This window comes from Aotus nancymaae, unplaced genomic scaffold, assembly GCF_030222135.1.
Source record: "Aotus nancymaae isolate 86718 unplaced genomic scaffold, 86718_ANA_hifiasm-v0.15.2.pri h1tg000019l, whole genome shotgun sequence".
In the NCBI taxonomy this organism is placed as follows: domain Eukaryota; kingdom Metazoa; phylum Chordata; class Mammalia; order Primates; family Aotidae; genus Aotus; species Aotus nancymaae.
In genome coordinates, this window is record NW_026988431.1 from 32,183,753 (window position 1) to 32,196,112 (window position 12,360).

Genomic DNA, 12,360 nt, shown 5'->3' on the forward strand with positions numbered 1-12,360 from the left:
GGAAAAAAGAGTTGCCCTTAGCCGAAAGGGTCTTGAGCAAGACTGGAAGACAGGGGGCCTGGATTTACAACTCACAGAGGGAGTTAGAATGAAGGGTTATTAGGTCTGAGAGTGACAGTTGAAATTTACTGAAAGTACCTGTAGAAAAACTGCATGCTTTTGAAGTCTTAAAAGTCATTTTCCTTTATGATTTTCTTAATAGTGTCCTTTGATGAATAAATTAAACATTTTTAATGAGGTGCAATTTATTGATTTTTTTCTTTTGTGATTAATGCTTTTTGTGTCTTGTCCAAGGTCATGAAGATTTTTATTCTATATTTTCTTTTAAAATCTTTATAGTTAATTTTTTACTTTTAGAACTGTAATTCATCTCTAATTTTAATGTATAATGCGGTCTAATTTTTAAGAGTGGGGTTCATTTTCACCCTTATGTTCAATTGTTCTAGCATCATTTGTTGAAAATATTTTCTTTCCCTGTTGAATTATCTTGGCACCTTTGTAAAAAAACCAGTTGACCATATATATATATAGAGGCCTACTTTGGGGACTTTTATTCTGTTACATCAATGTATTTGTCAGTACTCATGAAACTGTAAACTTAATATCTGTTTATTTTATTATATGAAAATTATACCTCAATAACAAATGATGTAATGATAAAAAATTACTCTATATTTGAATTGTTTGACAATAATAGTAGTTAGTGATTAGAAAACATATATCATATTTTTTTCATTTTTATTAAAAAGTCCATGTACTACCCATCAATTTAATACAGATTTATTAAGAAGTGAAACCTGCTGGGCACCGCGGTGAGCTCTGGGCCCACAGAGCACATAATCTGTGGTCCCTGTTCTTGAGGAGCTCATAGCTGAGTGAAAGGAGATGGACGTAAAAGTACAATGACAACCCAGTGTGATGAGGGTTGTGAGATAAGTAAATGTAGGGACTTGTGGAAGTCAGTCACCCAGCCATCCAACCCCTCCTAGAGTGCTTACGTCAGGGAAATATTTGTCAAAGAACTTAAGAACTGGCTGAGTGTTCAAAGTAAGTGGGAGTGGTCCCCATAGTGCTGGGGAATGGGCAGGAGAGGGCAGTTGGGAAATGCAAAGCCCTAAGGCCAGGTATTTTTCAGTGTTTCAAATAGGAGGGTACACATGCCCACTTAACTAAGGAAGTGGCACCTTAATGAAAATAAAAACTTTTATTCCTTATTAGAGAAGCAGGGAGCAGGACTGTTGGAGAGAATGGCATGTAAATATGTACTGCTGTGGAGAACAGTGTGAGGGACAGTTCCTGACACTGGGATTGTCTGAAACGAGTGGCTCAGGCCTAGGATCTGAGTGAAGGAGTGGACACTAAAAGACAGGATAACAGCACAAATGGGGATGTGGTGACAACTAAAACACATAGTTTGTTTTACAGTTTAATTTATCCTGCTGATGGCATTAGTTCTTATTATGGATGAGAAAAATGAACTAAAAAACATAACTACAATTGATTGCTTGTCACTCTGCGCCAGGTGTTGTGTCCTATTCTTTATGTATATTAAATATCATACTCTCCATTTATCTGTTATCATCACCATCGTATAGGTGATGGCACTGAGCCAGAAGCTTAAGTCACCAACTTGAGTCCGCTCAAGCTTACTTAACTGGTAAGTGAAGCATCAGGATTTGAACCCAAGTCATTCCGAAAACTGGGTTCCCATCAGTATTTCATGTAGCTTATCCCTATAATATTTACCTCTGTTTGGGATACAAATGAAAATTTTCTCCCATAAATTATGCTGCTTGTTCTTAGTTTCCAAAGCAAGCTTCATTTTACAGTGAAAACCCATCCCACTTCTGGAAGTAGTTAATGCATGATGGCATCTGGCTGAATTAGGGCAAGGACTATCTGTGCAGTCACTGTTTTATGAGTGCTCATCAGAGCAGGATGCCTCTATGGACAGAAAGGCAGAGGGGGAGTGCAAAGGACTTCTGCTAGGAGCCCAGCCAAAAAGCCACAAACTTTTTTTTTACTGGTTCAGTTAAGCATTTTCTGAGACCCTTAGCCCCATTTATGAAAATGGAAATGTCAACAAAAATCACATTTTCTACATCGTGTTTCAAAACAGGAAGTGCACTTTGATCATTCTGAGCAAAATGGTCAACGAATATTATGGAAAAAATATTGACAAAAAGATCATTCATCTATATGTATATATATGCATATATACATATATATAATCTCAGTGATGTTACTATGTATATATAATCATCTCGGTAATGTTACTTTCTGATAGCTACTTTCAAGGAAGACTTTTTCTTTTGTGATATGATTGCCATCTTGCCAAATATATACTTAATGCCACTACTTGTTAGAGAGATTTTCTCATTTATCTTTAGACTTTATGCCTACTATTCTCACTTTAAATATTATATTTGTAAGACTTTGGTTTGAAGAATTTGTCACCTTTTGTAGCTCCATATACTCTAAAGTGTTTGCGTAGGTCCTCACACTGAGTTGGAATTCCCAGCAGTTGTAATACGTACTTTTACATGAGTTCTCTTCAAACTGTTGTATAGCAGGGCTCAAGTGACTGGGAAGGGTTGGAAGTGAGAATGAGACGTGCTTCCTGAGGGACAGCAGGTATTGAATATAGACCCACATGTTAAGAAAGATCAATTCAGCAGAGAATATGGATGCAGTGGGATATTGGCCAGATTAAAAGACCAGAGTATCGAGCATTGCGGAAGTGAGGGATGTGTCCCACTTAAATAAATCTGAGTTCTGAGAACCATGTGGAAAACAGTCCATCAGCCAGGATGCTTTCAGCTGTAATAGTAGAAAAGCCTAACACAACAGATTTAAACAAAAAGGAAATTCATTCAGTCATATAATGAAAACTCAGAAGCAGGGTTGACTTCAGGGTTAATTTTATCCAGTGGTTTTGGCTCCATTTCTGTGTGATTTTCTTCATTCTGTCTTCTCCTGGATGCTAGCATTATCTTGAGACTGGTGATGAGGTCATTAACCAGCCCCAGGCATAATATATGGATATGATAATTTTCAGAGGACAAGTGAGAATGTCTCTTGTGGATGGTCTCCCAGCAGAGTAAGGAAACACTTTCCCAGGAGCCCCTAGCAAGTCAATCCTCAATCCTCAATGACCCATTCTTAAACCAGTCACTAGCAAGGAGGAAGAGATTTCCTTTGGATTAGTTAGGCCAATCACTGGAGTTGGAGTAGCTATCTGCTTCCCCTGGGGCATATGGGCTATCTGGCAGAGGATGTTTTGTTGGCATGGGAGGGAGTGGTTGCTGGGTCGGCTATCTGCTATCTACAACTATGGCGGGATTCAGAAACAAGTGGCCCTCAGAAATTTAGGTATGTTGTGAGCCCCAGGAACGTTTGAGAACAGCTAGCAAAGTCCTAGGCACCAGGAGAGGGCTGACCATATTGAGAAAACAGAAATCAGGTAATATGCTACAACCACAAACAGGGTCCATGGGCAGGATGATCATCCAGAGACTCACATAGGAAAAGCAGAATTCAAGTCTGGATCCGGATCAGCACAGGGGTGAGCTGATGGCTGAGCTCAGGATTAGCCCTAGATATGGGCTATGGTTTAGATATGGTCTGTCCCCACTGAAACTCATGTTGAAGCTTGGTCCTCAATGCGGCAGTATTGGAGGTGGGGCACAGCGGGAGGTGTTTTGGTTATGGGGACAGAGCCCTCATGAATAGATGAATACTAGGAGTGAGTTCTCGCAGGACTGGATTAGTTACTGTGAGGTTGTTGTAAAGTGAGGTTTCTCCTCGTGTCGCTCTCTTTTGCGTGTGCTTGATTGTCTTTTCACTTCTCTGCCATGTTATGATACAGCACAAGGCCCGCACCAGAAGTCAGTCAGATGCACGTGCCCAATTCTGGACTTGCCAGCATCCTGAACTGTGAACTAAATAAATCTCTTTTATTTATAAATTACCCAGTCTCAGATATCCTGTTACAGCAACACAAAATGGACTAGGACAATATATATCTCATAAGTGCTAGTTGCCTGGAGTAGCACTGAGGTAGCAGAGTTTGAGAACATCAGTGCATGAATTAGACAAGAGTAAATAAAAGGAAATTGAGCTGAATAGGCAAGGGGAACTTTTGCCCAAATGGCAGAACAAGGGGCAGGACCATCTCCTTTACTGAAGCATAGACCTGCTCAATAAAGCCAGGCCAGATGGGGAGTGGGTGAGTTGGATGAAGAAAAGGATACATAAGTGCTAGAGAGTAGGGAGCCAAGAGAGGGTCGTTGGGGTGGGTGAGGAAGGCTGTCTTTATGGTTTACTGCAACTTCTTTTGTAGCTGTGCTGGCCATGCTTGTGTTTAAAGTAACAGTAATTTATTGCTGTCTACTGTTGGTAGCCAAGTGGGCTCAGTGGAGGGGTAAGGAAGAAAGCAGAAGCTAGGGCACTGGTTCTGTGTGTGAAAACTGAAAAATTTCATGGTGTTGTTGCATTCCTGGGTTTAGCTGCCACTCAGGTTTCTTAATGAAGTGAAAAAAATCTTCAAGCTGAAAATCTGTTCTCAGGTCAATGAGAAAGGTGACAGATAATATGTTGCTAGCTTTTCTGTTGATTATCCGTCACGTTATGAGGATTGTATGTTGAAACACTGCAGATAAAGTGTCTCAATTAAGACTTTAATTTAGATTTAATAAGAGTTATTATATGTTAATAAAAGATCAATTAGCAGTTAAATAGCCATTGATCCAGGTACAATAAGTATGTCAGAAAGACATCAAGTTGTCATTGAAAAACTGGAGATTACATGAGCAACATGTGAGCAATTAGATTCTCAATATATTCAGGCTATAATGAATGTCAATGCATTTAATTGCCTTCTAACAAGAAAGCCTAATGTTAAGTCTCATGCCTATTAACTCACATACCTATTCACAGTTCCTCAATAGATTCATTTTTTCATTGGTTCCTTCAAGAAATATTTAATTAACCACACATCAGGTAAAGTGAGAAAAATATGGGTATAAGGCATAATCTCTGCCTTCAAAGAACTTAAAATCTATTATTGAAGTAAGACTCATCTACAAGGAAAAATAAAGGAATGAGGCAGATAGTAGAACATTTTCCACATATTTTCTGATTAAATTCTAAGTATTACCACCATAACTGAAATTTCTCACATGTTGAAAGAAATCTTTGTTATTATAAGCCACTGAATTTAGGGGCTGTTTGTTACTGCATTATGCTGTAGTAAAGCTGACTAATAGGGTAAATAGAAGAGGGATTGACAGGCCAGAGATACATTCTCTGGTGTGATGTTGTCATAAGAGAAGCTAAAGTCTATCATCCTAAATATTGGAGAGGGGCACTTGAGAAATATATTAGCTCTCACTAGGGCAAGGGGGCATTGAGAAGTAAACTACTCTTGGTGTTTTCATGCCCACTCTCCAAAAATCTTAGTTTCTCTGGGACCATAGATGGACACAAGAGAGAGGCAGATCAATGTCTGATAAAAATGGTTAAAATGGTGAATTTTGTCTCAATTAAAAAAGAATAGACATATAATCTTTGTAACTGGAGTGGGAACATTTTGGAGTGAGTCTGTAACTAAATTCTCCGTTCACTGAGAATCATACTTCTCCCTCTCAGGGGGACCTCTGAGGCCATGCTCCTGCCTTCTCATGTGGCTCTCTGGTCATGTCAAGGCCTTTTTTTGTTTTGTTTTTGTTTTTTTGTTGAGACTGAGTCTTGCTCTGTTGTCCAGGCTGGAGTGCAGTGGTATGGTCTCGACTCACTGCAACCTCCACCTCCCAGGTTCAAGCGATTCTCCTGCCTTAGCCTCCCAGGTAGCTGGGACTACAGGTGTGAGCCACCATGCCTGGCTAATTTTTGAATTTTTAGTAGAGATGGGGTTTCACCATATTGGCCAGGGGGGTCTCAAACTCCTGACCTCAAGTGATCCGTCTGCTTCGGCCTCCCAAAGTGCTGGGATTACAAGCGTGAGCCACCGTGCCCGGCCACACCAAGGTCTTTTAGATGTGGAGCCTCTCCCTGAGGCTAGTGCTTCTTCTCTAGTCTCTCTCTGGAAAGTGAGGCAGTGGTTACCTTCTGAGCTCCTTTCTCCAATTATATTTAAGTCCTCTAGATCTTGAAAATCACAATTTACTTTCTCTTTTAGAAAGCTAAGCTTTTCCTAGAAGCTTTAAGATCACATTTAGTTGTTCAAAAAATAATCTGTCTCTTTCTTAGCCCTTCCTTGAGTGAAACTGAGGACAGGATCTGCCTTGGGTCTTGTGGTGGGACAGGTCCTATGTTATATGTGATGACCTAATGGACTCTATCACCCAAAACTTAGTATGTCTCCTATGCATACCAGTCTTGGCTGGAGTATGACTTGGAGAATTAAAAGATAAAGGGCCTGTGTTTCACCCTGAAATGAACTAGAAGCTTATATAAGAGATGCAGCACAGAAGATGTGTATATGTGACAGAGATTGAGAATTTCGTAGCGGGTAGAAACCAAAGCTCGTGGTGGTCCTGAGAATGGAAGTCCTCAGATATTCGCCAGAATCTGACATCCACCAGCTATGGGAAAGAAAGCTTCAGCAGGTTGGAAATCTGGGGACAATTATGGAGATGACACCTGAGTTACAATTGTAAAATTAAAAAAACAATAACAAAGAAAAAAATCTGCTGGAAAAGTGAAAAATTTAGCCAAGTAAGATATTTTGAAGAGGGACTAAAAATGTTTCTAAATTCAATATCCTTTCTGCATTTCAATTTAGATTTAGGTGAATTTGGGTTGATAGCTAAACTTTAGCTTTGAAAACTACCTTTAAAAATTATGTAGATTGTGTCTTAAGGAGTTGCTTTCTAGGGTCTGATTTTACTTTGCAGTGGGAAGAGCTCTCTTGACCACTCAGTATGTGAAGGGGCATGGAAAGCATGAGAGTGGAAAGGATAGAAAAGACAAAAGTTAGATTCAAGGGAAGCACAGTAGAGGGTGGCATACGCAGGGAGACTGCACAGACACAGAAACAAGCGGCTGTTAGTAAGACAGGCTCAGCGCTGAGGCAGGCCAGTGTTGAGGGCACTGTGGTTCTTACTTACGTCCAAATCTTATTTTATCAGGTGATCAAACAGATGAAGGGACTGCACAGAGTAATTATTTTGCAGCTAAGCTGTGCCCACCTCCCCCTTTTGGCAAGGGGAGGGAAGATAAAATAAAGGACCTGAAATGATAGAAACTTTGTGGGCTTCTTGTTCTCAGACCTTGCCTTTCCCTGGAGTTGTCTGGGTTGGAACAAGCATGACATCACTGAGTAAATTAATCCTGACCGTAGGAGGCAGGGAAGCTTCCACCAGTGCCCTACCACATACAAATGATGGGTTTAAAGGGAGTAAAAAGGCGATTTGAATAGGAAGCACTTAAAAAGCCTCCCTTGTTCTCCACCTCCAGGTCTAATAGCCTCCCAGAGCAGACACAGAGCCTTCTAAGAGAAATGAAAATATCCCTCCTAAACACACGCAAGCACATAACAAAAGCCAAGTTAAGAAGGTTAGCGATTTAGTTGTCTCAGCAACATGTCGTCGAGTTGAGATGAGCAGGAAACACAGATAACACAAGGAAGAAGGAAAACATCATAAGCCACAAAGAGGGAAAAGCCGGGATGCTGAGAAAAGCAGTGCAAAGCCCTTTTCCTTTCTGTTTCATTAAGGGGAACTTAACTTTTAAACAGCCTCTCAAAAAAGCTAAAATAGAATCTGCTTTTGTGTAACCTGTGTACTTGATGTGTGCTAAGAAATTGTGTTATCAGCATTTCCTGTGTGGTAACGCCTTCAAGAGCAACATTTTTAGAGATGTCCATGCAATTCCTCAGAGGAACAAAATGGTGTCATGTTAGAATGGGATTTGATATTTTAGAAGTATTTTATTGGATACTAACAGTATGGGATAAACATACAGAAATGATCAAAGGTAGATCACTCTGCTCACCTGAGTTAAAACTCATAATATTACAGCACAAAATGAGACAAATGGGTATTTTAGAGACTGACTCTTTCTCTGCTTTCGTAAAGTTGTATCCAGAAAATGGCTGACATTTGGTTCCTAGGAGAAAGAAGTTTTTGACTGGAGAAATGTGAGATCTACACGCTCAGCTGGAGCTATAAACTTGTTGGAACAGCAGAGTATGGGGAGGAGGAAAATGAAAGGAAGGCAGGAAAAGAGGCAGGAGAGGGTGGAGAGGGCCAGCCTATTCCATTGGTACACACCTCCTGTTATTCAAAAATGTGTTCTTATGCTGAGTCAAAAATCTACCTGCAGGTAACTTGCCAAACACTTCACTCAGGAGCCATGCTGAACTAACCAGCTTTCTCTGGGCCACAGCACTTCTTAAGATATTTGCATGAAAAAAAGAAAGATACTTGCATGATAGCACATCCTCACTTGATCTCGTCTCTCAGCAGGGATTCTAAAAGGGTGGTCTCCAATCGGCAGTATCAGTATCAACTGGAAACTTGCTAGAAATGCCCCTCTTTCCCCACCTAGGGGTGGGTCCTAGCAATCTGTGGTTCAACAGGTTCACCAAATGATTCTGATGAATACTCAAATTTGTGAACCCTGCTCTAGGCTAAGAATCTCTTGTTTCTTCAACTCTCCCAGCTTAATTCATCCACTCCTGCACACATTCATTTATTTATCCATTCATAATCAAGTATTTCTTCCTTCCTCCATAAATATCAGTTTGATATTTTATTCTGTGTTCAGATATTGCTTAGAAAGGTTTTTCTGGCATATGTTTCTCATAATATTGGTTGGTAGAAGTGAGTGACCCTCATTTTTTCCTTTCTGAAAAACCTCTAATATTTTGGATACTTAGCATCTGCTAACCCTCATACTCAGGGAAGGTGATTGCTTTCCAGAGCTAGAGGGTGAATCATGATGTATGAGCCAGTTGTTGTGGCCTCATTCCCCTTACTAGGATTAGTTTAGACATGAGCATGTGACTCAGTCTTGGCCATTGGAATTTGTTCTTATGACTTTATTCCTTTTGTATTTCTTTAATGTCAGTTCAATGGACTTGGGGAGGAAAGGCAAATAGATATATGTGCTTAGCAGTTTTTCTTCCAACTTCATCTGGGGTCACTGAGTGGCTGCAGTCATCTGGCAGCTTTACTGGGAGACATGTGCTGGTTAGCGCAGGTTGTCAGCTGGTTGTCTAGACTGTGGGGCTTGGACAGCTCATCTCCGCTCCACGGGGCCTCTCCTAGGCTTCTTCATATGGCAGCCTCAGGGTAGTATTCCAAGAATTCGAGAGAAGAAGCCACAAAGCCTTTTAAAACTTAGGTTCAGAAATCATGTATTATTTCTGTCATATTCTATTGCATAAAGCAAATAATAAGTCCAGTTCTGGCTCAAGGGATAGGAAAATAGATTCTACCTGTTGATGCAAGAGCTGCAAAGTCATATTGCAAGGGGCATGCACAAAGAGATGAGAGAATTTGATGACAAATTTTTGCAATTTGGTATTTCAGTAGTTAAAACTCTGGGAATTTGTTTTTGTACCAATAGTGTTTGCTCGATTGAAAGTATGTAAGCGCAATAAAAAAAGAGAACAAAAATATTGTCTGAAATTCTACTGTCAAGGAGTAGCCTAATAACTTCAAGTGAAAATCATTCCAGGTAGCTCTTTAAGTGTATAAATGAAATGAAAAATGCAGAATAAGTTAGTAAAAATTGGGTCTTACTCTGCATTTTTAGAAAAATAAAAAGCATTTAATTGAATTTTTCTTGAATTTAACAGAAGAAAACAAAAACCAAAGAGAAATCAAAGAAATTATGGAAATTCAGATAATTTTTTACCACCAGAGATATGAGATCCTGAAAGTTCTCCCTAAGGTTACAAAATGATTATAAAAAAAATTAAGAAAGCTGGAGTTTTTTTTTTTTAAAGATCCATGTTTAATTTTAGATATATTGATTGACTCTCTGCTATGAAAGATAAGAAAATTAAAACTTTTAATCTTCCTCTCACCTCATTTTCCACTCCCCTCATCTTCTAAGTTTTTTAGTAACATTTTTATAAAGTCAGTAAAAGGATTTATATTCTACAGTTATAGTTCCATGATTCTATCATTATCACGTTTATTTAATGTCTATAATTAAGTGAATTTGCTGCTCCCTACCTGTCCTTGTACCACAGCTTCTGCTTTCCTGAATTACTTATTTTCTAAAATTATGGTTCATTTGTGGTTTGCTGGATTTCCTTGTGAAGTTCTTTTCCAGGTGCACTCATGGAGTTTGCTCTCTGGGTTCTTGTATACTTCCAAATTTCTGTTGATTGTCTTCACATTGAGCTGGCTGGGTATAAAAGTTTGACGTCCCAGTTTCTTTCCCATAAGACTCTGTGAACATTGCTCCAGTGTCTTTGGGTGTTGAATTTTGCACTGTTTCTTCTATCATAACTCCTCTATTCATTTTTGATTGGTTGAATTTATTATTGGTAAGGTTTTAAAAGAACGAACTTTTAGATGTTTTATTCTCCATGCTCATTCATATTGAGGATGTTTGTCTGTTATCTGTATGTCTGGTATTCACTTCCTTATAGGTGGTTCAATACTTTTTTGGAAGGTATTTGATGCTTTTTAAAAAAATAGTGTTGGTTCTCAATGATGCAAGAAGGTGATATCTTGTTGATAATTCCATACTAGAACTTTCAGGCAGATGGTATTAGTTATTATTTTATTTTATTTATTTATTTATTTGAGACGGAGTCTTGCTCTGTCATTCAGGCTGGAATGCAGTGGCATGATGTCCGCTCACTGTAACCTCTGCCTCCTGAGCTCAAGCAATTCTCCTGCCTCAGCCTCCTGAGTAACTGGGAGTACAGGCAGATGGTATTAGTTTTTTTTTGAAGCAAAGAATTTTCTTGAGTTATATGTTCAAGTATATTTTTATTCTGATTTGGGTTCTTTTTCAGGAATAATTTCTGTGTTGGATGACCTTTGTCTATCATCTAAGTGCTTTAAAAAGTCATCTTTTTCCCCAAGATTTGTTTTTTTATCATCTCAGTATCTTTTCCTCAATCAGCTATTTATTCTTCAGTCAGGCCTACATTATTCGTTGATGTTTGAAATTGCATTATTAGTTCTTTCATAATGTGACTTTTGTCTTCAGGTTATTTCATAGCTATATAATTTCTCTTTTGGTCTTTTGGTCTCATTCTGTTGCTTTAAAATTTCATTTTCACATTCTTGATGATTGATTTCATGTTTCTGTTGTTTTTCTGTAGTCCAAATCAGTTGTAGGAATTTCTTCTAAGATGGGTGCTTTGTCAGCAGCATGTTATATTCTTTTTGCTTTGGTAATTGTATAATTGCCACCCTTTTTCTTTTCTTTTCTTTTTTTCTGTTTTTTTTCTCCTTTTTTTTTTTTTTTTTGACAGAGTCTTGCTCTGTCACCCAGGCTGGAGTGTGGTGGTGTGATCTCGGCTCACTGCAACCTCTGCCTCCTGGGTTCAAGCGATTCTTTTGCCTCAGCCTCCTGAGTAGATGGGACTACAGGTGCCCACCACTATGCCTGGCTAATTTTTGTATTTTTAGTAGAGACAGGATTTTACAATATTGGCCAGGCTGGTCTTGAACTCCTGACCTTGCGATCCTGATGCCTTGGCCTCCCAAAGTGCTGGGATTACAGGTGTGAGCCACCGCTCCTAGCCCCTTTTTCATTCCTGTTGATGAGGGCAGTTCTCTTCATTCCTCTATTTTCTCTGATCCAGTGTGGCTGAATTCTCCTTGGCTCCATTCTTTCTATAACTAAGAGCTGTTTTTCTCCTCAGCTACAGATTGAAGGCTGGGCAATTGTAGTTTTATTCACTTTTCAATTTCCCCAAGAGCACAGAGCAAGATCTAGGGTGGTGGATGGAGGAGAATTCTCTTGGGGATGCATGATCTGGGCTCTAGGCTATCTTCTGAATTTTATTAAGTACCTTGTTCTGTGTTTACACTTTCTAGTCAGTGTGTCTGCCTCCTAGGGAAGATTTAAGCTTCCGATTATCCTCGAAATTCAGCATGGCACCTTGGAAGGCCATTTTCCTTTTTCTTTGGAGACCTCAAGATTCCTCTCTGGGTGTTATGGGGGCTTTTTGATGTCTTGAGAATTTTACCATGATACTTACTTGGCTCACTGGAGGCTGTTGGAGGAAGTCTCAGGATTTTTTTGATTCACCTTTTCCCCAGTTTGGTTTCTAGGAGCTGAGGGCAATGTTACTTGTAGTGTGGCTCTGTAATTTCCACACTACAAACTTGATTAACTTCTTGGCCACTGCTTTTTGAAGTTTGTAGGTATTTGGGTTGTTGA